The sequence below is a fragment of the Rhyacophila brunnea genome, unplaced genomic scaffold (assembly GCF_057557595.1).
Source record: "Rhyacophila brunnea isolate RB1 unplaced genomic scaffold, BYU_Rbru_1.0 scaffold_110, whole genome shotgun sequence".
In the NCBI taxonomy this organism is placed as follows: domain Eukaryota; kingdom Metazoa; phylum Arthropoda; class Insecta; order Trichoptera; family Rhyacophilidae; genus Rhyacophila; species Rhyacophila brunnea.
This window is the reverse complement of record NW_028232764.1, coordinates 575,959-599,920: the sequence shown is the minus strand read 5'-3', so window position 1 is coordinate 599,920 and position 23,962 is coordinate 575,959.

Below are 23,962 nucleotides of genomic sequence, written 5' to 3'. Positions count from 1 at the left end.
AAAATATGCTTGGTCATAATTTGCTTGTGACTTTCATATGTAAAAATAGCGCTGATTTTGACTTATTTACGAAAAAAGTGAAAGACGATAAAAAATTCAGGGTAAACGTTATTGAACAAAGCGCAAATCAAAAATTACAGCCTGGATCTCTCACTAAAAATGAGTTGGAGCGATTGGGATTCGATGGATATGTTCTTGATTTTATCGATGCTCGACCCGAATACCTCGTTTTTTTTGCGAATATAGCTCACCTCAACAATGTTCCAATAGCAACTAGAAAAGTTAACGAGTCTCAAATATTTGAAAAATATGATTTCAAAAAAATGATAGTTAATAAAAGATATCTCGAGATAAAAAGAAGCCGATACAACAAAAAAGATACGCTTATGATCGATTCTAATTGTAAGCACAAAAATATATTCAATAATGACGCAAGCGAAGATGAAATAAAGAATATAGAAAGAAGTTTGGAAGAATTAAACGAAAAAAGAAAGCGAAATAGCGAAGAAGTAAAAGATATTCTACGAAACAAAGAGTGGATTGAAAATGATATCACTTCCCTCTCAATGATAATGCAACTTCATGATAAAGAATTCGCTGAAATCAAAGAAACAATTCGAAGGAAGAAAGAAATAGAAGACTTGCTGCGACGAAAAAAAGAAGAAAATGAATTCAAAAAAAATGATAAGTCTTTGGAAATATACGAGGCAAAAACAAATGAAAAAATAGAAACGAATTATGGAGATATGAAATCTGCAATGAAAATAATTGAGAATGAATTGAACAAAGCACCATTATATTTAAAATTTGTTACAATATCACAGCAGGAACAAAAACACGAGAAAACGAGAAGACAAATAACAGAATTGGAGCACATGAAAAGATTCAAGATCGAGGAAATGAATCGTCTTGAGGGTGAACTTAAACAGACACAAAAACAACTTGAAGACGCTAAATATAAAGAAAAATCGCTTAAAGTATGCATCAAGGGAAAAAATCAAAAAGTTTTGGATCAATTGCCCGACACAAAAGAGGAACTCGAAAGAGAAATTGCCAGCAATGTATTATCTTTGACGTTCTTAAATATTGACACAAAAGCGTATAACGAGTATAGTCAAAAGACATCTTCACTAAATGAAATCAAAATACAGAAAACTCGAATGGAGGAGGAAATTAAAAATAAAGAATCATCAATTCAAGAAAAGAAAAGTTATTTAGTGCACAGAATAGAAAACCTAATCAAACCTGTCAATAGAAGATTTGAGGAATTTTTTAAAAAACTCAATAGCGTTGGAAAAATTGAGTTTAATCACGAAGGAATTGAATGTAAAAAATGGAGGCTGAATATATTGGTGAAATTTAGAGAAAATGAATCTCTACAAACATTAAGCTCTCACAGACAATCTGGGGGTGAAAAAAGTGTATCTACTATACTATTTTTATTATCACTTCAAAATTTATCAAATAGTCCCTTCAAATTAGTTGATGAGATTAATCAAGGTATGGATAGATTTAACGAAAAAATGGTCTCCAATTTGCTAATCAATATGTGTGAGGAAGAAAATTCACCGCAGTTCTTTGTAATAACCCCAAAAATTGTAAGTGGGATTAATTTCGGGGAAAATATGAAGGTCATAGTCATATATACGAGCGAAAATCACGAAATTCAAAATTCATTCGATAATTACAAAAGCGCCCTTCTTAAAAATAAGTAAAATAAATAAATGTTTGTTAACGAAGAACACTACTTAACCATAAATTAAAGCAAAAGTGTTCTGAAAAATACCTAATCTCTAAAAAAAATCACCTATGATTTGTAATGCTCGAAATTATTATATTCTGACATCTTGATATTTTATATGCATCAGTATATTAATTTGATTTTTTTTTGCTCTTCACATCATTTTAAAAAATAGCACATGATTTTTTTATTATAAGATGCATTGTATTCCACCTTTTTGTTGGGGAAATATATTCCAGTCGTTCGTCTTAGGCTATAAACGACTTAAATTTTCGTTATAACTTCACAGACTTATTCATTTGTGGTATTCATTTTTTAAGTCATAAATTTTTTTTTTAAATATGAATTTCCCTTGCTCAAAGAATTATAAATATTTTTTTATTGTTTGATTCATAGTTAACGGCGTTATTTTTAAGCACCTAATTTTCGGAGTGTATATAGAACTTTCTGGGTAATGAATAACTTACGGAACCCCTATGTTGCATGTTAACCATAGTTAATTATTTTAGGTATGTTGAAAGTAAATCACTTGCATACATAATAAAATCCATATGAATCATTAGGGGAAACATCATCAAAAAATGATTAAAATATAAATTGATCTTTTCCTATTGTTTTTATTTCATTTAAACGCTATGCCAGAATATAAACCTTGTTAATATTTTAGGGAATGCCCAATAGTTATTCATATTTGTTTTTTTAAACTGTAAAAATTCATGTAAATAAATAGGACAATTGAACACTTACGAATAATTTTATGAAAATTTATCTTAATCCGCCTTTAAAGTTCAAAACCATTAAAAAAAATTAGTGTTACACTAAATAGGGGATCCATCTGAATTTAATGAATTCTAAACTCATATAAAATACATTCTTAGATCAAAATATGTATTATGTACCGATTCTTTTATTCAATCATTTTCGTGACTCATGTATATGATTATTATGATGTAATTATTAAAAAAATTCCCTCGTGAAATTATTAAAATAATAATATCTTATATCTTAGATAATAAAAACATGAATCACACCTGTCATATCTTCGTTATATATGATTAAGTAAATAAAACATTAAATTTCTTGCAATCAATTTTTTGCTTTCTTTTAGATATTTTCATGAAGAGATAATCTAGGAAGAACAAAATATCTGGTATAAAATCATTTTAGTAATTATCGCGCACTTATTTAATATTTCTATTGCTAAATAAATCGGTGTTTTTTCGAAAAATAATGCAAAATATCATAAATATCAAGATTATTTAAATCTTTAATGAAAAATACATAAGATTTATAAATTTGATAATCATTAAACGTGTGAGTCGGAAAGAAATTAACAAAAAAAGATTGCAAATTGATTTTATACATACTTTTTGTGCTTATTTTTAATCAATATGCGAGTATATTACAAAAATAATAGAACAATTAAATTCCAGAATAAAGAGAAAAATAAAATTAGAGGCGAAAATTAAAAGAATGCTACTTTGCAAAGATATATTAAGTGTTGATTGCAATAGAAATTTGTTTAATCTCAACCTAAATTTTTTTAAAAATAATATATTGGATATAACTTGATATTGGTTAGGGTCATAAAACACTAAAAAAGGATATTTATATAATTAAAAACAAGTTAAATTTTAATTTTTATAATAAAACAAGCAACATATAATTGATAGATAAAATATAATAAAAAAATTATTGGATTATATATCTTCAAAAAAAAGTATTTCGGCAAATAATAATACTAATCCTTTAGTGAAAACATAGTATTCATGTAAAGATCTAGAATGTAAATTTTATATTTACAATTTTTCAGTTTGTGTTGGTTTGATGAACTTACTATAAGCGATCTCATCCGTCATTCTGTATAAGCATGTGTTTATCTGTTGAGGAATCATAACTCTAATTTTGGAAGGGTTATCATGCATATATATTTCTATTAGTTAAATATAACTTTGCATTTTAATATTATCACAGTAAATAATTCATCCGGGCTTTTCTTTTTGCTGTTCAAGTAATTTTTATGGATTTCTTTTAGTTATTTTAATACATATTATGTTCATAAATAAATCATAAAGATATATAAATGCATAAAAAGCCTGCTTTATATATAAAGTCTAAATTTTCAAACAAAGAAACCAATTTTTGTGTTTTTATTCTGTAAAATCACGTTTTATTTGATAAAAAAAAATAAGCCGATATGACAGAAGAAGGAAAAATATTCCAGCTTTAAAAAAATATAATAACAAAACATAACTTTACATGAAAAAATACATTAAATATTTGAAATTTTTTATTAATATATACAGAGAATCTTTTTTTATTGTAATAGACTTGTGTACTTATTTAACAACATATAGAGTAAAAATATGACATAGGTTAATAAAGGCTGCTTTAAACCTCAATAAATGAATTTGGGTATTTTTATACGCAAAGAGAATAAAATATATAATACTAGGATGTATATATCTCGTGATCAATATATCAAAAATTGAAAAAAAAAATTTTAACAATTTAGAGGCACGATATTGAAATATAAAGAGTGTTATTGTTAACTGGCAGCGATAAAGACTAAAAATATGCGCCGTGGAATATAAATACTTAACAAAAAGGTTAATAATGGTTATTATAGTCTTGCAAGTCGCTGATAAAAACTTATATCTATCAGTTATAATTACTGTATTCACAAAATATAAGCATGTTGAAAATGAAGTGTATTTAAAAATAAATAGTTAAAAATAATTTAAAGTGGCTAAATAATATGTTTCACGACTTATTGTTTATTTTTAAATGGTTAGTTTTTCTTGAATTACAATCGAATTGAAGAATAAATAAATATCCTTTGTAGGATGTAAATAATATGGTTTTATAGGGTTATGTATTGTGTATTTAGATTATGTCTAAATAAAATATCTAATCTATTTTATATAGTCAGTATCAATCAAAATACATAGATGAATTCACATATAGTGTCGGTATATAACCATCTATATTTTTTTACATCATCATTAAACTTGAGTATGCTCATTATTAGCCAAGCGTAGAATTTCAATTCTAGTTAGAACTACAAATAATTAAATAAACTAAAAAAACGATATAGAAAGGGTGATTTAAAAATTTAGCGTGAGAAGCAAAAAGGGGGAAATGGGTGAAATTAAATAATTAATTGCGGAATAACGCGACTTGGTTATAATAAATAGTATAATAAGAGCTTTATTAGATCCAAATAGAAAAATAAATCAATGAATGCCTTAATTATATTAAAAACTGTTAAACTTGAATTTAAAAGAATAAAATGCGACCATAAAGAAGCATACTAATATAGAATTTAAATTATATTTAGATATTAAATCATATATATAAGTATCAATCATTAGCTGGTAATTATGAATGGTATTGAATCTATTTTATTCTAATTAGAGCGATCAAATCATCAAAAAAGGCATGAAATAATTTATTAGCCTTTTTATATTAATTTACCAGTTTTAAACTGAAACTTAAGGCCAAAAAATCATGTAAGGTTAAATTTAATGACATACTGTACTATAAAGTCAAAATTTATATTAGAAAAATAAATACATCTGATATTATATAAAGTATATATATTTCTGTAATAAGGAATAACGAACAAACATAAATCATATTTTTATAGCAAATATGTATTCTTAAATTAAAATCTGCAAAAAAGATTTTAATATGCGTTTTTAAAATATATAAAATCTATGCTTATATATTTTTTTTGATTCAGTTAAGCGTTAAGAATATTTATAGGTTTATTTTTCTAATGATAATAACTTGTTTTATATAAAAAATAAAATCACATTTCCTAGTACGAAAAATTATTATACATTAAAAATTGCACCTTATAATTTTTTTTGTTTTTTTCGGGATTTCTTAATGAAATTTTTTTATATTATTTTATTGATAGATATCTGTGTACGTTGTGCAGGTGTGTGCCCAATAATGGCATCCATTTGAATATGTTTTTTTATTTGGTTTTATAAACGCCGTTTTAATTTTTTATGAATACACCATCTAAAAGTATAACAAGAAATTTTTTATGTAAAAAAATGCCGCTTCCCAAAACCAGTAACAGGTAATCAATTCCAAATTAAAAAACACAACATTGCCTTAAATACCTTTCTACTTATAAAACACATATATATAAACTAAATATAATATTTAATCTCCTTACTTAAGTTACCTCTCAGCAGACAGTATCTCAACTTCACTTTTTACAGTTGGATACCACAAAATACATCACTAACAAATAAAAAAATAATCAATATGATGTTTTTATTATTTTTATTATTTTTATATTAAAAAAACGTTTGATTATATCTTATACCTTCTTGAAATTAGATATATTTCAGTTATTAGTAATTTGATTTCTCTTGATCTATTATATCTGATTAAATACTATATTTTTTTATTTTTCATTAAATGTTAAGAATTTACTCAACGCATATTTTTTTTTAAAAAAATCAATCAATGTTGTTTTAAAATCATGTATTTTTTTATTTAGTTAAACACAACATCAAATAATCCTTTTTATGCTGTTTCTACGGCAAACTGTTTTTTTAAAAATTTATTTAGTACAAAATTATCTAAGCTGACAAAAAATCTTAAAAAGCCAATTGTTAAATTATCACTAGCGAATACTAGGAAGACCTATAGACGAACAAATTTTATTTCTTGTCATATTTCCGTATCAAATTCAGCCATCATTCTAATTAAAAATGATGTTAAATGCTCTATCTTATAAGAAGATGTATAGATTGTGCTACAAAAATCTATTTTGTTGTGAATTTCATTTTTGAAAATAAATTTCTAGCAAATCTTACGTGTCGAATAAAAAGGATGAAAATTGGATTCAACCAAAACCGAATATAATTCTAATAGGATGTTCTTCTCGAAGTTAAATTTTGTCCTTGACTAAAAAGCGTTTAATAAATTTTAGAAATATTTATATTTAACAAAATTATCACAAATATTTTTTGAAAGGGTGCTATTTAATACCAGTAGCACTAATTTTTTTTAACTAAACGCGATCAATACACATTCTGAAATTATAGCTTATATTTATGCTGCATATATAAAGAAACATTATATTTGTGTTCTTACATTTTTTCACCTTTCTTTTTATCTTTTTCGAGTGTGATTGAGTCCAGATTCATCACCAAGAAAACATGTATAGATTCTCTACTGCAATTTTTTAAACAAAATGTATACCCATATACCATTAAATGGATACAGTTGGATTATTTTTACTGTTTTTAGCTCTTTGTGTGGTCTTTTTCAGATGCGTAAACTTATTATTTCCAATTTTGTTTTATCGTATAATTAATGGCTCTGTGTATTTAGCTCGACTATAATTAATTTTTTTCAAAGTTGTATTATTTACAAATATCAACAAAATTTCGTCATTATTCGTATATAAAACAGAAAACACTAAAAAAATCAACTACTACTTATTGTTGATATATCGTTATCCATAAAAAAAACGCATGTTTTTTAATGCTGTTTTGTAATTTATTATTGCTCACTTGTCAAATGATTATTTATTACGATTGATAAAGCTATACTTTTGGATGCATCATATCAGTTTAAAAAAAACTTCCACGCACTTTAAGCATTATTAAGCATCCTCCCAATTTAATATTGTTATATATTACGAATTTCTTTAAAAGGTTGCAAATGTCGCATTATTATTAAAAATATATCAATAGAGCTTATTGTTTATATGGTGTGAAGCTGAAAAGAAAAAATAATTGTTTTTGGTTTTATTTCATCAGATGTATTGTTTTGTTTTAAAAAATATGAATATAATTTTTGATTGACTTGAAATGATAGAAAATAAGAATTGCATATATAAAAATAAATTTTAGCCAACTCTAATACGAAATATTATAAAATTCTTAAATGATTACTTTGTACAAAAAATAACAAGACTTTATTTACAATATAATGTAGCTTTCTAGACTCCCGAAAGATTGTAATAAACGGGTAAAAAAAACCCCTTTGTAATGATCCATGTAATTACGCACTTGGATGGAATACTTAAATAATACCTTTGGCCTTTATTACTATATGCTTTGTGTGGTATATCTGTAAATATTAAATTAAATATACCTTTTTTTATTTCTTGGCATCGCTTTATCAAATAAAAAACCTTCTTTAATCGGAACAAATTTTATTTGTGAATTTTTCTGGACATATTAAGATTTTTTTGATAAAATATTAAACTCAAATCGGTCAAAGTAAATTATATTTTTTTAGCAGTTTACAATAATAAACCGAAGTATGTAGTTAAATATCAGATAGCGGCAAAATTTTACGTTTTACATGATGATAAAATAATTTTATTTCTTAAATAAAATTTTTATTCAAGAATTTGAAATAAGCATAAAATTTTGAAACATATTATAAAACTTAAAAAGAAGAAATTTTTGAATATTTAAGAAATACCCTAGCAAGTATTATTCGATAATTCTGAAACAAACATGAATTTACTTTTAGAAAAGAAAGCTATGAATAAGAAAATGAAAGAATCCAAACTGGCAGGATTTACGATCACGATTGAAAGCAGCTCGATTGTGTTAAAAACGAAGAATGGAGAGGTACGATATACATACAATGATGAAATCAAAAAGTTGATTAAAAGTATCAACATTAACAGGCTACCGGGTTGCCTTATTGATATTTTTGAAAACAATGTAGCACATGTCGAAGTTATTATGGGAAGCAAACGAAGTGAAACTGTTCTCAAGTTAGATCCATCGCCCGAAGAAATGTATAATAATGAACTAAACTTGAATCCAGACGTCATAGTTTTTGAAGATGCGAGAGTTGCAGATTACAACGAGAAGAAATATAATTCAATAGAGTTTAGAGATAAAGAGATCAAAAAGAGCAATGTTATTGATTCAATCAAGGAGATCAAGGAAAAGAGCTCTATGTATGCAAGCAAAGAATTTACAGGAAGAAATAAAAAATGCTATAGGGTTATGCGCATGATTCGACGGGATAATGAGCATATTTCTGTTTTTACAGTCTATTCTAATTGCTTGACCATGATAACCAGATTTGGCGAGCAAATGAATACACACATGAATGGAAATATACATAAGCAAGTGTTTTATAGTTTGGGGGCAGTGGATGAGTCATACGAGAATATAAAAAATTATTATTTGAAAATGAATTTCAAGATTACAGAAGATGTTGTCAACGATCTTGCGAAAAAGGAAATTTTGAGAATTTTCAAGGATAATTCTTTTAATAGATCAAAGATTATGAATAGAAGCAAAACTATGGGTGAAGAACTAAAAAAAGTTAGATCAAGCGATAATTACAATAATAGAGTTCATGAAAGTTATATCGATATTCCTGTTAAAGGTGGAAAAACACCCATGGTAAATAAAATGTATGAACCTGTACAAAATAATATCCCTTTGAATCGCCAACAAGAAAAAAATAACATAATTCGGGAACCATCAAGAAATATGAGCAAATCTTGTCTCTCAGGAAGTGAAAGTTTGGAAATTTCACAGAAAAATACAATAAAACCAAATATTATGCATGAAAATATCAATATTAATGGGGCTGGGGTTGGATATTCTAAAGTACCTCCAAATAGCAATGCACCAATGTCTGGAAAATTAATATCCCCTAATTTTATGGAATATGACTCAAGGGGTAATTTATTAGTGAATACAAATGATTTTAATCACACAAAGATGATAGATCATTCATATAATAATGCACGGCCCGGCTCTGCTAATATGAGAACAAATATTAAAGGGCCTTCCCAAAACCAAGATACACGAGGTGGAATGGGAATGCAAAATTTTCATTCAATACCTAATCAAAACATTCAACAAATGAATCCTCAGATTTTAAGAAACCAAAACATGAATAATATGCATTATCAAAACATCAATACCATACAGAATCAAAATCCCAATATCATGGGACATCCGAATCCCAGTGCCTTGTCACAAACCCCAAGAAATACACAACGAGTTTCCACCCCAAATATGAATTCGATGCCGAGATTAGAGGAAGGAAGAGTAAACGATATGGTACAGTCTAATAATCCAAACATGAACTATATTAATCACGTCAAGAGAACATTTGAAAATAGCATCAAAAATTATAAGAACAGAAACATGACCAATCCAAACCAAGTATCAACACCAAGAAATATTCAAAACCCACATAACAACTATGGTAACATGATCAACGATTCATATTCCACATCATTAGAAAGTAAAACCCCAGGGGGTAGTTCGTTTCATATTTCACAAGAGAAACCTGCTTCAATCTCATCTAATCGTGATAATTCTCAGCAACTTGGAAATTCATATCAATCACAAGTTTCCAATTCTGTAAATAATCCCAACTTCATCAATCGCGGTCAAAGACCTAACACACCCCTGCTACCAAATCTTGGAACCCGCCCAGCAAACCATCCACCTATGCAAGAAAGAATATATCAAAACCCAATTATTCCTTACCCTCAGGGACAATCCCCTGTTTTCAGAAATGAACAACAAGCTTCCAGAATATCAAGACCCCCTAGTGCCTTTTTACAAAATGATCCGAGAAAACTAATGAGACCTATTCCACATATGAATAACCATGATGGCAGACATCTAATAAATCAACAACATATGCGTCAAAATACCCCACAACCAATACCCATGCATCCTGGTAATTTAAGAAGCAGTAATGGTCTGAATCCACCTAATAATTTCGTTCAAAGGCACCCTCAATATATGAATATGAATGAAATGAATCATCAACAAATGATTCAAAGAAATGCTGTAAATCCGATCAATAATCACGGTTATTTTTATAACGATCAGAATATACAAAATCAAAGACGTAATATAGTAAAACAACCGGGTAGTATGAATTTAGAAGAAAATAATTTTAAGAACGCCCGAAATTCACATTCAAACAATCACCGACCAATTCCAAATGAAGATAAAGTGGCGGAAAGAAACACAGGGGTCAATAATAGAATTGATCAAATGAGACCTCGAAATGATAACCAGCCTAATGTTCTTTTCCCGGGGGTTTCTAGCCAAATTCAAGATAAAAATGTAAATACCAATGATAACTTAAAAGAAGAAGAAGAAAGTGAAACGATGGATATGCCAAACTTCTTCTAATTAATCTTTTTTTATCGGAAAACTATAATAAAAAATACTGATAAAAAAGCATTATTTTCGTGACAATAAAAAATGTACATTTTTTACGACTTACCATGCAACCAAGTTTTATGTCACGAAGATAACAATCTTTGATTTTTTTTTTATCATATCAACAGACCACTTATTTTTTTTAGTAAAAACTATACTGCAATCCTCTAAATTATTGTGTTTTGTAGGATATATTCATATGCATTTGTTCAAAAATACATCAAATATGAAAATAAAATTTGTGTTCTACATATATTGTCCGTATATTCTTCAGTTATAACCAATACTTGTTCTTTTATTTTTATATTATGTAGAAATCGAAATTTATTATGGATTTTTATTATATACATTTATCCAAGAGTTATCCAGGCAGGCATAAATTTGAGACTTATGCGATGAATTCAGTCATATCATATACACCCATAATTTTATTTGATTTTACTTTTTTATGTTATGTATAAAATATCATTTCACCCAATTTACACGATTTTATGTATTGATATAAAATTAAAAAATAAAAGAATTGCATATAGATTTGAAACGAACTCGTTGGTGTGCCCATCTTCTTTAATTTTTTCTTTATCAAAAGAGACGAAGGACAAGTACATTCGAATTAGATGTAAATATGAAGGATATAAGTCTAAACTTTAAATATAAACTTAAATTTACAATGATAAAAAGAAATTTTGTTTCTGTATTAAATGAATAATGGTTTTCTAAAAATACTCTAATATACATGAAAATCAAAAATAAATAATAACTCTCTAAATGTCGAAGAAATAATATTAACTGCCGAATTTGGATGCAAAAGAAATATAATGGATATAATATTTCTTTAATCATTTTTAAAGAATGTTGTCTTTTCGAATGAATAAATAAAAAGTAAACGGCATATAATTAAATATGAACCCAAGATCAGAAATAAGAGCTACAGTAGATAAAATAGAAGATCTAATTAACTTATAGAATGCATCTATTGGATGCAAACGAGAAAATATAAAGCTCAAAGGGCAAGATAATCTGAAATTTATTTTTTTAAAGTAATGTCTAAAAAAAACTATGAAACAATGATGGATATTTGTCAGTTCCGAAATCAAGGTATAAAACAGAAGTAAACACCTTTTCTTATTTTAAGTAAGACATTTTTTTACAAGTTTAAATAGGTAAAACAGGTACAGATACCTCAAAACATCAAAATAAAAAGCTGGGAAATATATTTTAGTGCATATACTCTAAACACTTTACTTTTGGAAGTACTATAAATAGAATCTTATTGGTGTATACTTATAAAAAAATCACTAAATATCTTAAGATACTGCTAGAAGAAGCATACGTATGAAAAGTAAACTAATAATCAACATAAAAAGCAATACCATGTGAAGAAAGATTCATAAAAAAAATTTGAAAAGAGAAAATACTCAGATGAATAATAAAAAAGATCAATGAGCAGAACGAAATTCGTTTTCTGCTGAAAAATACATGAAACTAATTGTAAATTTGTTTAAAAATAGCCAAGTATATTTTAATATGGTAAGGTATATTGCTCTTAATTGTATAAAATGATAAAATCAAAACCTATCTTATTGATAAACCCAGAGAACAATTTTTTGGCATGCAGTTTAAATTTTATAATATTTGCATTTGTAAACTAATTTATAATATGTTTTGCCTTTGCATTAAGCCCCGCTATATTTTTTGTATATTAAATAAATTAAATTCTCTTTTTATTTTCGGCAAAAATACATCTGTTTTATATTATTAAAGACACTATATTTTGAATCTACACCCTATAATAAGTTTAGAATAAAAGCCCTCTTTTTGACTACTTCAATTTATATGGGTAATTCTAACTATTGTACACTATGATAAGCAATATTTATATTTGAATAAAAATAAACCACATGAAAAAGACCATAAATACTAAATTTTCTTATAGATTCTCTTGTATTTTTAAGCTTCAAACATAAATTCCTATTCCGTTAATTATATTTTGATCATTTTAGAGCGTTCGCTTATTATTTTTTAGAACAATACATCAAAGTTGTATAGAATGATAATTATTTGATATTAAAATTTATAAAATCGTTTCCACATAGTCAACACTGACCCTTAATTATTTATAATTTGACTCTTTTTTTGATGATTTTTACCCTTAATATTCCAAGTGATCCAAATTTGTATCTTTCCTATCGATTAAGGTAAAAAACAGGATTTAAATGTGTTTTTTGCTTGATTGCAACTGATGTTTGAAGTGTTTAGAAAATACATGCCAAAAAATGCTTTGTAAATACGAAATATTATATAAATCAAAAAGGAGGGCAAAAATTATTCGAAAGCAAATATTTCTTTATAAAAAGGCAATTTCAACCTTAATATTTCTGTCAATAATCAAAAACACTGGACAATGTTATATTAACATAATCGAGAAATTTCAATTACATTTTCACTGCTGTATATCATTTTCTTTCATAGATTTTTAAAAATAACGCATAATAAGGTTAACCTAATTATAAGTGTATATGAGTCTATATGGAGCATTAAAAATTGCTCAAAATCATACAAGTATCTTTTATTGCAAATTTATGACTTTTATGAAGAAATTTTTGCTCTTTTAATGTAAATCCGCTCTGATCCTATGTATATCAATGAAATTTCTTAAGTTAAATATTTTGTATTTCGAGTGCTTTCTTCTAAAAACCTTCGTTATTTTTCTATCTGTTATGGATATAATTGAAATTCAAAGTTAAATTTTTTGTATTATGGGACTTATTCTACAAAACCGTCATTATTTTTCGATCAGCATCGAATCCGCAAATAAAAAATTCTTAAATTACAATAATCGATAATTTAAAAAACAACAGAACCCTTTATATTGATTTTTTTTGTATAGAAATCTTTTTTAAGGTCAAATATCTAAAAATTTTGCTTCATTTTATCATATTTTATTTAATTTAAAGAAAATTGACATAGATAATTTCTTAAATATTAAATTAGTTTTATGAAGCTTCTCCTTGTCTAGTTGACTAAAATAGAGTTAAAGAGTATTCTGTGCACTCATAATATATATTTTGATCATATAGTGTCGTATATATTTGATAAATTAACAAAAATCAAAAAATGTCTTTTTTTATGTAGACGCTGTAAATTATTATCATATGTATATGTAGATAACGATTTTATTGTTCGAATTATAATTGTAGCCTATCTTAGACCGTACTGTAAAATCCATGGTTTTTCGCCAGTAAATAGCGCTTTTTTCTAGTTTACATGCGCATATATAACAAAATTTAGTGTTAGTAAAAAAAAATATACTTTTTGCATTATATTTTTTTCTATTATAGAAATAGGAAACAATATAGCTATAAAATAGGAAAAGGAAAAAATAAATAAATGTAAAGTTCATGATTATAAAATTGTATTTAATAGTCTATAATCTTATATAATAGCGATAATTTACACTGAAGCAAAATGTATAAAATGTACTCTAAAAAATTTAAGCACAATTTTTTTTTCAGGTAACTCATTAATTATATTTTTTTATCAAATGAGTAATAAATGGGTTTTGTATATAATAAAGATCCAGAATATTATGTTAGTTTAAAGCACATATCGGAAATTTTTTCATCATTATTCTTTATTTATTGATTAAATCGGAAATAAAACAATTTTTTTATCTATCTAATAAGAAGCTTGAGGCGATTAAATTTATAATAATTTATATTTTTAGGGCTAAATTTTTTTGCTAAATTATATTTTTTACAAGCACTAAAATGTTAATAAGAGAATATAATTAGCGCATTGATCATAATAACACAAACTTAAACTGATGAATGCAGGCGATACAATAATTTGTTCGTTTATATTTAGTCATAACTAAAATTTTTTATTGTAACCCGACTTGGTTTCTGATAAAAGATATATTTGAGATTAAATTTTTATTCGAATTTTGTGCTTTTTTATCCATAATATGTAACTAATTTCTAAAAAAAACAAGTATTCGTTTTGAATTTTAAGATTCATACGATTGTGAGGTTTACTTTGAATAAAATATTAAATTATTGAAATAAGAACCATCATGTATATAACAAATGGGTTTTAAAAGAAAGATGATTTTGTAATAAATAGGTGATCACCCCTTATTTTAACAATTTTACTTTTTGGTCCTAGATTCGAATTAAATAACTTGTGCTGTAAATTGAGCCATATTAACAGTATATTTTATTTCCATCTGAATTGAATTGTTTTTAAAAATAATTTTTTTTAAGAAACTTCAATTATTTATAATTTCAGTGATATAAAAAATGCATTATACATAAATTTCTATGTATATTGAGGTGAGAAAAGTTACAGGAAGAATTTATCGAGCATTTAGGCATGGATTTTATAATGCTAATGAGTTTGAAAGTTTTAATTTTAATTAATAGACCAGGCTACTTTGTGGTATTTAATTTATCTGGGGATTGACTCTTAAAAATTAATAGGTGTTATAATAGTGCCTACTCGTTGAGTTTTTGCTGTATCAAGAAATCTTGTCTTGCTCTAATATTTAAGACAAAAAAAAGAATCCATTTGCTAGAACAGAACTGCATAAAAGATGGTTTATGAGAACAAATTACTATGGTTTTTGTGTTTTAAAAATATATTTTCAGTCATTTTATTTTAGATACTCAAAAAGTAGCTGATTTTATATTTTTTTTATAGAAAGTTTTTTTTCACTATTAATAATTAGGAAATGCACATGCATGGTATTTATGTGGCCGTAACTCCGAAATTTAACCTTTGCATATTTTAATTATTTTAATTATATTTTAAACGGTAATTTAGATTTTTCATTCTTTATATTTAAAATGGTAAATTAATTTTAATCAACTAATTAAAAGTCATATGCTTGTTTAGGAAATCATTTTTTTACAACTGAATATAATATATAGACTCTAGATCCAAAAGAAATATATTTATTTAATTTTGTGCATATTTCATAAATGTGTGTTTTTTAATTGGTGCAAACATATAATTTAGAAGATGATGAAAAGATACAACTTTATATAGGATTTTATTTTCCCTCAAAATATAATTTATAGATTCTGATTCGAAAATTGTATTTTTTTCATTAATCAAAATAATTCTATTGAAGTTAATTAAGTTATTAATTTGTTCAATTTATAAATAATATTATTATTATATATCTGTAATTTTTCAATAAATAATGTTATTCTTTCCTAAAATAAATTTGTTATACACGTTACTACAGAAAGAGGAGGTATCAGATGATTTAAAAACAAATGAGGATGAACCTTGTCCATTTTTTCAATCGTTGTCAAGCCACTTGAGAAAAGAAGTCGAACGCTATGAGACCATGATTGAAAAAAATAAAGAAATGATGTTTGCATTTATAAAATTTCCCAAGCAAGCTGTTTATCATAGGATGATCCTTGATATCGCATCATCTGTTGAAGCGGAATCCGATGAAAAAATCTACATGTCTTCCTTTAGTACGTGTGTTTTTAATGAGGCTCAAAACGCAGAGAACATGAAAAGATTGATTATCCCGTTTTTATCATATAGCGGATATATATCAGCTGAAACTGAATTTTTTACTGTCAAAGATATCACCTATAATTTTGATGGCAAAAATATCGTAGACGGGTACGACCTTCTCCCTTTATTTATATTTAAAAAATGTAGGTCTAAAAAAAGTGAAGATTCTAGGATTCAAAGTGTAATTTCCAAGTATCCACCAAAAAAAAATTCCGGCTGTTCAAATCTATTTAATGATCTTGTATTTTTTAGAGATAAAGAGTTTGATGATTTTTCGCATGATTTTATTGAAAAAAAATTATGTGCACTTGTTGAAATAGAGCAACAATCCAAAATGAACAAAATAAGCAATATTCTTGACGAATCTTGGTCAGCTTTCATGCATATTTTTGAAGGATATCCGGTTTTTCAATTAAATATTATAGACGAATTTAGGATCAAGATAGACGAATTGAAGCGTAACAAAAATACAAATGAGATATTAGAAAATTTCTCGAAGGCTATATTGCTTTATGGATCTAAACTGTGTGATAACGTTGAGGAATATATAGCAGAAAGCAAAATAACGTTAAGAGCTGAAGATACGAAAATGTTCAGACAAAAATACAAGCCCGAAAAAATCCAGTTTGTAGATATATATAATGTATTTCGATCTAAAATTTTAGATAGTTGCGCATTTTTTATATGTTTTTATTTAAAAAAGTCTAAAGAAAAGATACTAAATGATTTTTTTGATTTACTAAAAAATCTAGATATTAAAAAAATAAGTCCAAAGGAAGAGTCCGAATTGTGTTATTATAGATACGACTTTTCGACTTCTTTAGATTCTTCTAAAAACAAAGATTTGGTTATTGTACAGACACTTGAAGAAAAATGCTTGAATGGAAAATCGGTAGTGCAAGAAAAAATAAATCTTTTAAGAGCAAATTTTGGTGAGAATTTAGTGATCGAAACATTATTTTATAGGTTTAAAATTGAAAAAAATATGTCTCAAGTTACATTAATAAATGGGATTCCAGTTGATTTGACGCATTTTAAGCTTTCGATAACAGATTACGCAAAAAAGCTGCAGAAGGATTTTGATATACTCTTGACATCATGTGGAAACATCGTTAAAATATATGAACACGGAAGTAATAATAAAAAAGATTATTTCACCTTTAACATTTCAAAGGCAAGAGAACACAATGAATGTGCCATAAAAAATATATTATGGCTTTTTAAAAACATTAATTCGGCTGATATTTATCAATTTAATGTACATTTATCCAATACCAGACACCTTTTTTACAAAGAATATGAAAATTATACTTTTTTTCACCAAAAGAATTTTTTATATATGCAAAAATCAAAGGTAATAAATTCGATTACGAATTTTATATACAACTTGAATGATTATATTGGCAAAAAAAGTCTGAATAAATGTGAAATAATCTTACATAGAATAAAATCAAATTATTTCAGAGATGATGTCTTAACTAAGTTCGAATATGTTTCAAGAAAAAAAGTATATCTTAAAGACTTAGGAAAAAATAAGTTAAAAGATTTGCTTTTAGATGATCTTTTTGTAAAATTCTACAATAAGGATGATGATTTGATTCACTGTGGTCAGTTTTCTATTAATTTTTATTCTAATACGGGTATAAAAGAAAAATATACTTTTTATATAAATTCAGTCGAAGAGAAAACATTTAATAAAGAGTTAATAACGAAGGGGGAATTTTTCAGGATTCATTTGAAAGATATTGAAATTCCGAGGATACACAAAGGAAAAGTATTGTCACCAGTAGATGTGAGGTTTTTTAAATTTTATCAAATATTAATTTCATCTATAAAAGATGAAGAATTGTTTCATTTATTTTTCAATCAATCATTTAACGATGTTGATGATGATATTTTATTTTATGTGAGATTAGTGGATAAATATATTATAAAAATATTGATTCGTGACATATTTTCATGGAATTTTGTGGAAGTTTATGAAAGAATATTATTTGATTTGGCACGAGAGGACGCAAATGAAATGCGCGAGTTTCTGGATAAAATTACCAGTGTTGTCAATATCAATGTTCATGATGGAATTTTGAACGAATCCGAAAGACAGTGGCTGTCAAATAAACTCCATAATGGAGAAGAAATATTAGAAGCTGTGAAAATCTGTGTTATATGGTTATTTAAACACCTCTTTGATCCTAATACATTGCTGAATTTAAAATCTGATACTAAGATCGAAGCAACGAAAAAGGAAGAAATAAATTGCAAGGGTGATTTGGAAATCAAGAATGTCATAATAAAAATCTTTAATGACATTTTTGTGGATTGTTCTAGATTAAGTGCGCAATTATTGCGACAATTATCACATGACTCAAAACATTTATATGTAGATAACCAAGAATGCATTACAATGAATTGTCTGATCAAGATGAAACGTCATTATATGAGCAAAACGGTAATACTGCTAAACAAATTTATAGAAAATAGTACAAAATTCGATGATTACTTTAGAACTGAGCTCGATGACCATAAAATTTTGAATCCAATGCTAAGCGCGGAAAGAATTTGGCAGATGGGCAATCCTAATCCAGCGGAACATTAAATAAATTATTAAATTTAATTAATTGTAGTTATTGATTTAGGTATTACATTGATAGGTTTTAAAAATCATATATAAAAGCTAAGAACCAAGAAATACTATAATTAATATTTTTTTTTGAGCCTATCATAAAAAATATATTGAGGAGTTAAAATTACTTACATCATTGCTTGTTTTTTTTTAAATTCGAGAAGAATTTACGTAATTTTTTATTTAATATCCACATATATATTCTTTTAAGAATAACGCTTGCTATAGTTATAAATTTTCGCTTATGTGATGAGCCGCGTGTGTAATCCTTCACATTTTCTGTTACGAGTAAAATATCGGGGGTAAAGCCTGTTTTAACAGGCGTTAGTAAATATGGAGGGGGTGATTCTATCTACTTTCTGTCGCTGGCATATTATACTACCACCACTCTAAACACATCCATATACTTACATTATCTACTAGGCTTTATTCAATGTTATGCCCCGTTCCTGGCGTCTTATACAGCAACCTCCTAGCTTATTCTCGGCTTTACAGTGTTTTTATGGTTTTACTAAATAATTTCGACAGAACACCCCCTTGCGGGTATTTCTCGCTTTAAGTAACTTATTAGAGATCTAGAATGCGTTGCTGTTGAAACTGAGGCCACTTATTATAGCGTTTCTAAACCAAATGCGCCATCCCACCCTCTTTTTTTTTAAATATTAAAAAATTGAAATAAAAAAAGAATTTTAACTAGCATTAGAAAAAGACATTAAATTATTAGTTCTCACGCCTATTCTCTGACATTTTATTTATATTAAGAATATATTTTGCTTCACAGGGCAGATTTTATAGCCCAAAATAAAATTTAATACCAAAATATTCCTTACTAAGTTAGAAAAACGGTATTTAAATTGGTAATTTTTGAGCTCTAGAATGTTAAATTGATAAATTTTTGCATATTTTGGATACAAAAACTAAAAAAACTTATTTTATGTATGAAACTTTAATTAAAACACCTCAAATTTACTAAGTATTTTAAGTAATAGGCTAATTTTATATAATATTAGTTTAAAATTCAAAGAACTTTTCGGAAAGGAATGGTGCTTTCATATGATAGATGTTTACCTTTGATAACTTTGATTTTTTTATAGAAAAAAAATTCTAAGAGCTTTTTTCATTATGTTGGCATTTAAATTTTTATTGCTAGAAACTCTCCATTTCGATGAAAATTTTTAAAACTATGAAATTATGTAAATAAACAGCTTCAAAGGACTGTTTTTATTACTATTTACATATTTATATAGATAATACAACACATTTAAATCTTCTTCATTTTTTGAAATGAAGATATAAGTTTTTAACCAACATATGTCATCAGTTTTATAATTAATTGATTTTTTATATAAGTTTATTCTTTTAATTGCCTAAATCTTGTATTTCTGCAAATTTTTTGCGTTTTCTCAACTTCTAAAACGTAATTTAAAAAAATCAAATTATTTTCTCTTGAATTAGTTATTTCTGAATAAAGGTATACTATGCTTTTAAAAAAAAGAAAAATATGATATAATCAGAAAAAAAAAATGTATTCCTTATCTTAATGTTTCATTAAATATCAAAGGCGGCAATAATGTCATAATATTATACCATTACTTTTTATTGTTTCTTTTTGTATACGTTTATACATTCATTTATTCATCCCTATATTTAGAATTTAAAATAACATCATAATGTTTATATTTCATTTTAAATCGTATTGCAGAACATGGCGCTATCTTTTTTATTTTAGACCAAGACAAAAATTATTTTTCTACCCTTTAAAAATGTACTGTAAAAAACAGAATATAATTTAATTAAATCGATTATTATTTATTTATACAATGAAGAGTTCTAAATTGCAACTTTAGTGCATCAAAAATCATAATAATGAGAAGATTGTGAGAATCAAATGTTATGAATCCTTATTTTGTCTTAAATATCTAGTACGATCAAACACTGTTTTTAAAAGTCCAGACCGAATATATTATAGATTCTACCTATACTGAAGGTATTAATGCAAAAGGAGTCTTTTAATTTAAAATCATATTTTTGCGAGGTGAGTAGGAAGGGTGTATGGAAACTTATATTGAAAGTATTATATATTTCAATATGAAAAAATGGGTGAAACAGAAAAATCAGAAGCAGAGCACTAAAAAGACAAATCATGCAAAACTGCGGGTGTAACTGAGAAAAACGATGTGGTATTATTGGAATATGTACAAAACCCTATAAAAAATCAACAAGACATCTAACGTTTGAATCGATATTAAGTCAACAGAATCTTCTTTTGATATAATGTTCAAGATGCCTGTGCAGCAAAACGAATACGCTTCCATTGTATCCCACGCTTCGAATGGGAGAAACCCCAAAAATATTCCAACGTAAAATTCATACGTAATTTGTCCCAACAAGAACTAAAAAGAAGATCGATGAGAATATTGATAGACAAAAAAAATGAAACAAGTCGGATTTCATACGATTTGATTCTGAAAAAGTCAAAAACTCAAAAAGACCAAAATTAATTATACCGTCCCATTTTAGAATAGAAGAGTCGATTTATGTAGAAGGGAACTAAATGAAATATAAGAAAGCTACAAAATGCAAACATCGTTGAATTTGAAAGGAAAAGAAATTCCATAATACAAAGTTGACTCTAATATTCTCCAAATTATTAATATGGTAAAAGGGACAATTACATCCACCCAGAATCCCAAAAATATGTCCGATGCTTCAGTCTTGCTACAAACCGCACAACAGACTTTAAAACGCTTCACAACAAAACCGAAAAAAGAAACCACTATATTTATGAAAAAATGTGAGATTTTGGGGAGAATAAGAGATAGAGTAGAATTATATAAAAATAAACGCAGTGAAGCTAAGAAAGAGGAAGTAGTAGAATTATCAAAATAATGCGATCAAGAAAGATAATGCCAGAATAGATGATCATCTTAAAACGATTTTAAATGAGCATAAAGAAAGGATCAGAATAATAAAGAAAAAGATAGAGCAGTATAAAAAAGATGTGACTTTACCAGAGAAATAACTGTTTTGAGCATATGAGGATATTTTTTTGACAGGTTTGACTGAAAACAAGAATTGTACAATCGAAGCGTCAAACGATCAAATCACGAATTTTTTGATGTTAATATGGGGAAAAGATATATAAAATTATAAAGATTACCTATGCCCATTTTTACCAATCCAAAAACTGGAAAAAAAATATACTTCATGACAGAGGTTGAATTTTATGACACAATACAAATACTGCCGAACTGAAAGCTTCTGGACCAGATGGAATCTTTAATTTCTTCATTAAAAAGATGGCGACCCTTCATAAATTCATATATCGATGAATTTTTGGAAAATAAAAATCGTGAAGAATGGTTTTACTCTAATATGAGATATCTTTTGCCAGAAGAAGATGTTAAGATAGGAAATGAATTCAGACTAACCACATGTATGTCCAATTTATATAAGTTAACAAAAAAAAGCAGTTTGAAAAATCATTTAATATGAGGTGAAGACGAAAGACATTAGTGCGTAAAATCGCTAAAAAACACTAAGGCGCGTCGAAGGAGCAAAAGAACAAGCTCTTATAAATATTGCGATAAATAAAGAGCATAGAAATAATTTATATACAACGTGCATTGATGTAAAAATGGCAGTTGGCTCGTTAGACAAAACTACTTGCATGCATGTATTGAAAACTTAAACCTACTTACATGGATAACGTCTTTTATATAAATAATTACGAGTAAATGGGGTATATCTATAAGTTTTAGTGGAGAAGAAATCATGTAAAAAGAATACATGAGGAAATACCACAAGGAGACAGTCTGCCACCTTTTTTTAGTTTTATGTATTGATTCCTTGTGCAGAAAATTAAATGAACGCTTTTTAGAGGTAAGTCCAATGCATGATGAAAACTTCTATATAACAAAATAACTACTCTTCATAGATGATCTCAAATTAATATCTTAAACTTCAGAAACACTTCAACTCATCACGGGCGAAACATGAACCTTATTAATGCAGTAGGCTTATAAATAAATAAACAAAAAAAATTCCGCCACTAACCATGAAATATGCGCTTCTGTAGCAACATTTATTGAAGGCCCGGCAGCCTTTAAATATCTTGGATCTATTGAGAACAGGAAATCGGATGTAAAACTAAAACTTATGAATTAATTTCACAACCAGTACTAAATCGAATAAGAAATTTATGTAAGACTAAACTTTATGCTGGGGATTTATTTAAAGCCATTAATGACATCCAACTTCACAAATTAATGTCCATATAGGCGTATCTAAATTAGAACCCGAAGAATACACCAAACTTAATGATAAGATAAGAGATATTTAAGATGAATTTTCTATTCACCTCCAGTCTAGTAATAAACAAAGATTATATATAAAGAAAAATAAACTAAGGCGTGGGCTATGTAATATTGAATGCAAATCTGAGAAGTTTATCTTTCACCAAAAGATTTACTTGAAAATAGTAAAAACAGTTCACCAATGAGGGCTGCAATATTAAAAGTAGAAAAGGATAACAAGACACGCCACTCAATAATTGAAGAATATCTTAAAAATATATAACATGCCAATATCATTGATTCCGAGACACTGGAGTAGAAGCAAGAAATTCTATTGTGTAAAATAGAAGAAAAAGAATACACCAAAAACCTTTTAAAGCCAAGAATAATGATATGGTTGATATTGTTGGTTCATCAGGATCTATGGAAGAAGGTAGCATTAAACCAAGTGAAGAAGGAAAATTCTGTTTTATTCAAGACAGAAATGTGTTTTTCGGTGAGAGAATGTAATGCCCATATTGTAACGAAGGTTTGAAAACAATTGATCACCTTTAAAAAAAGA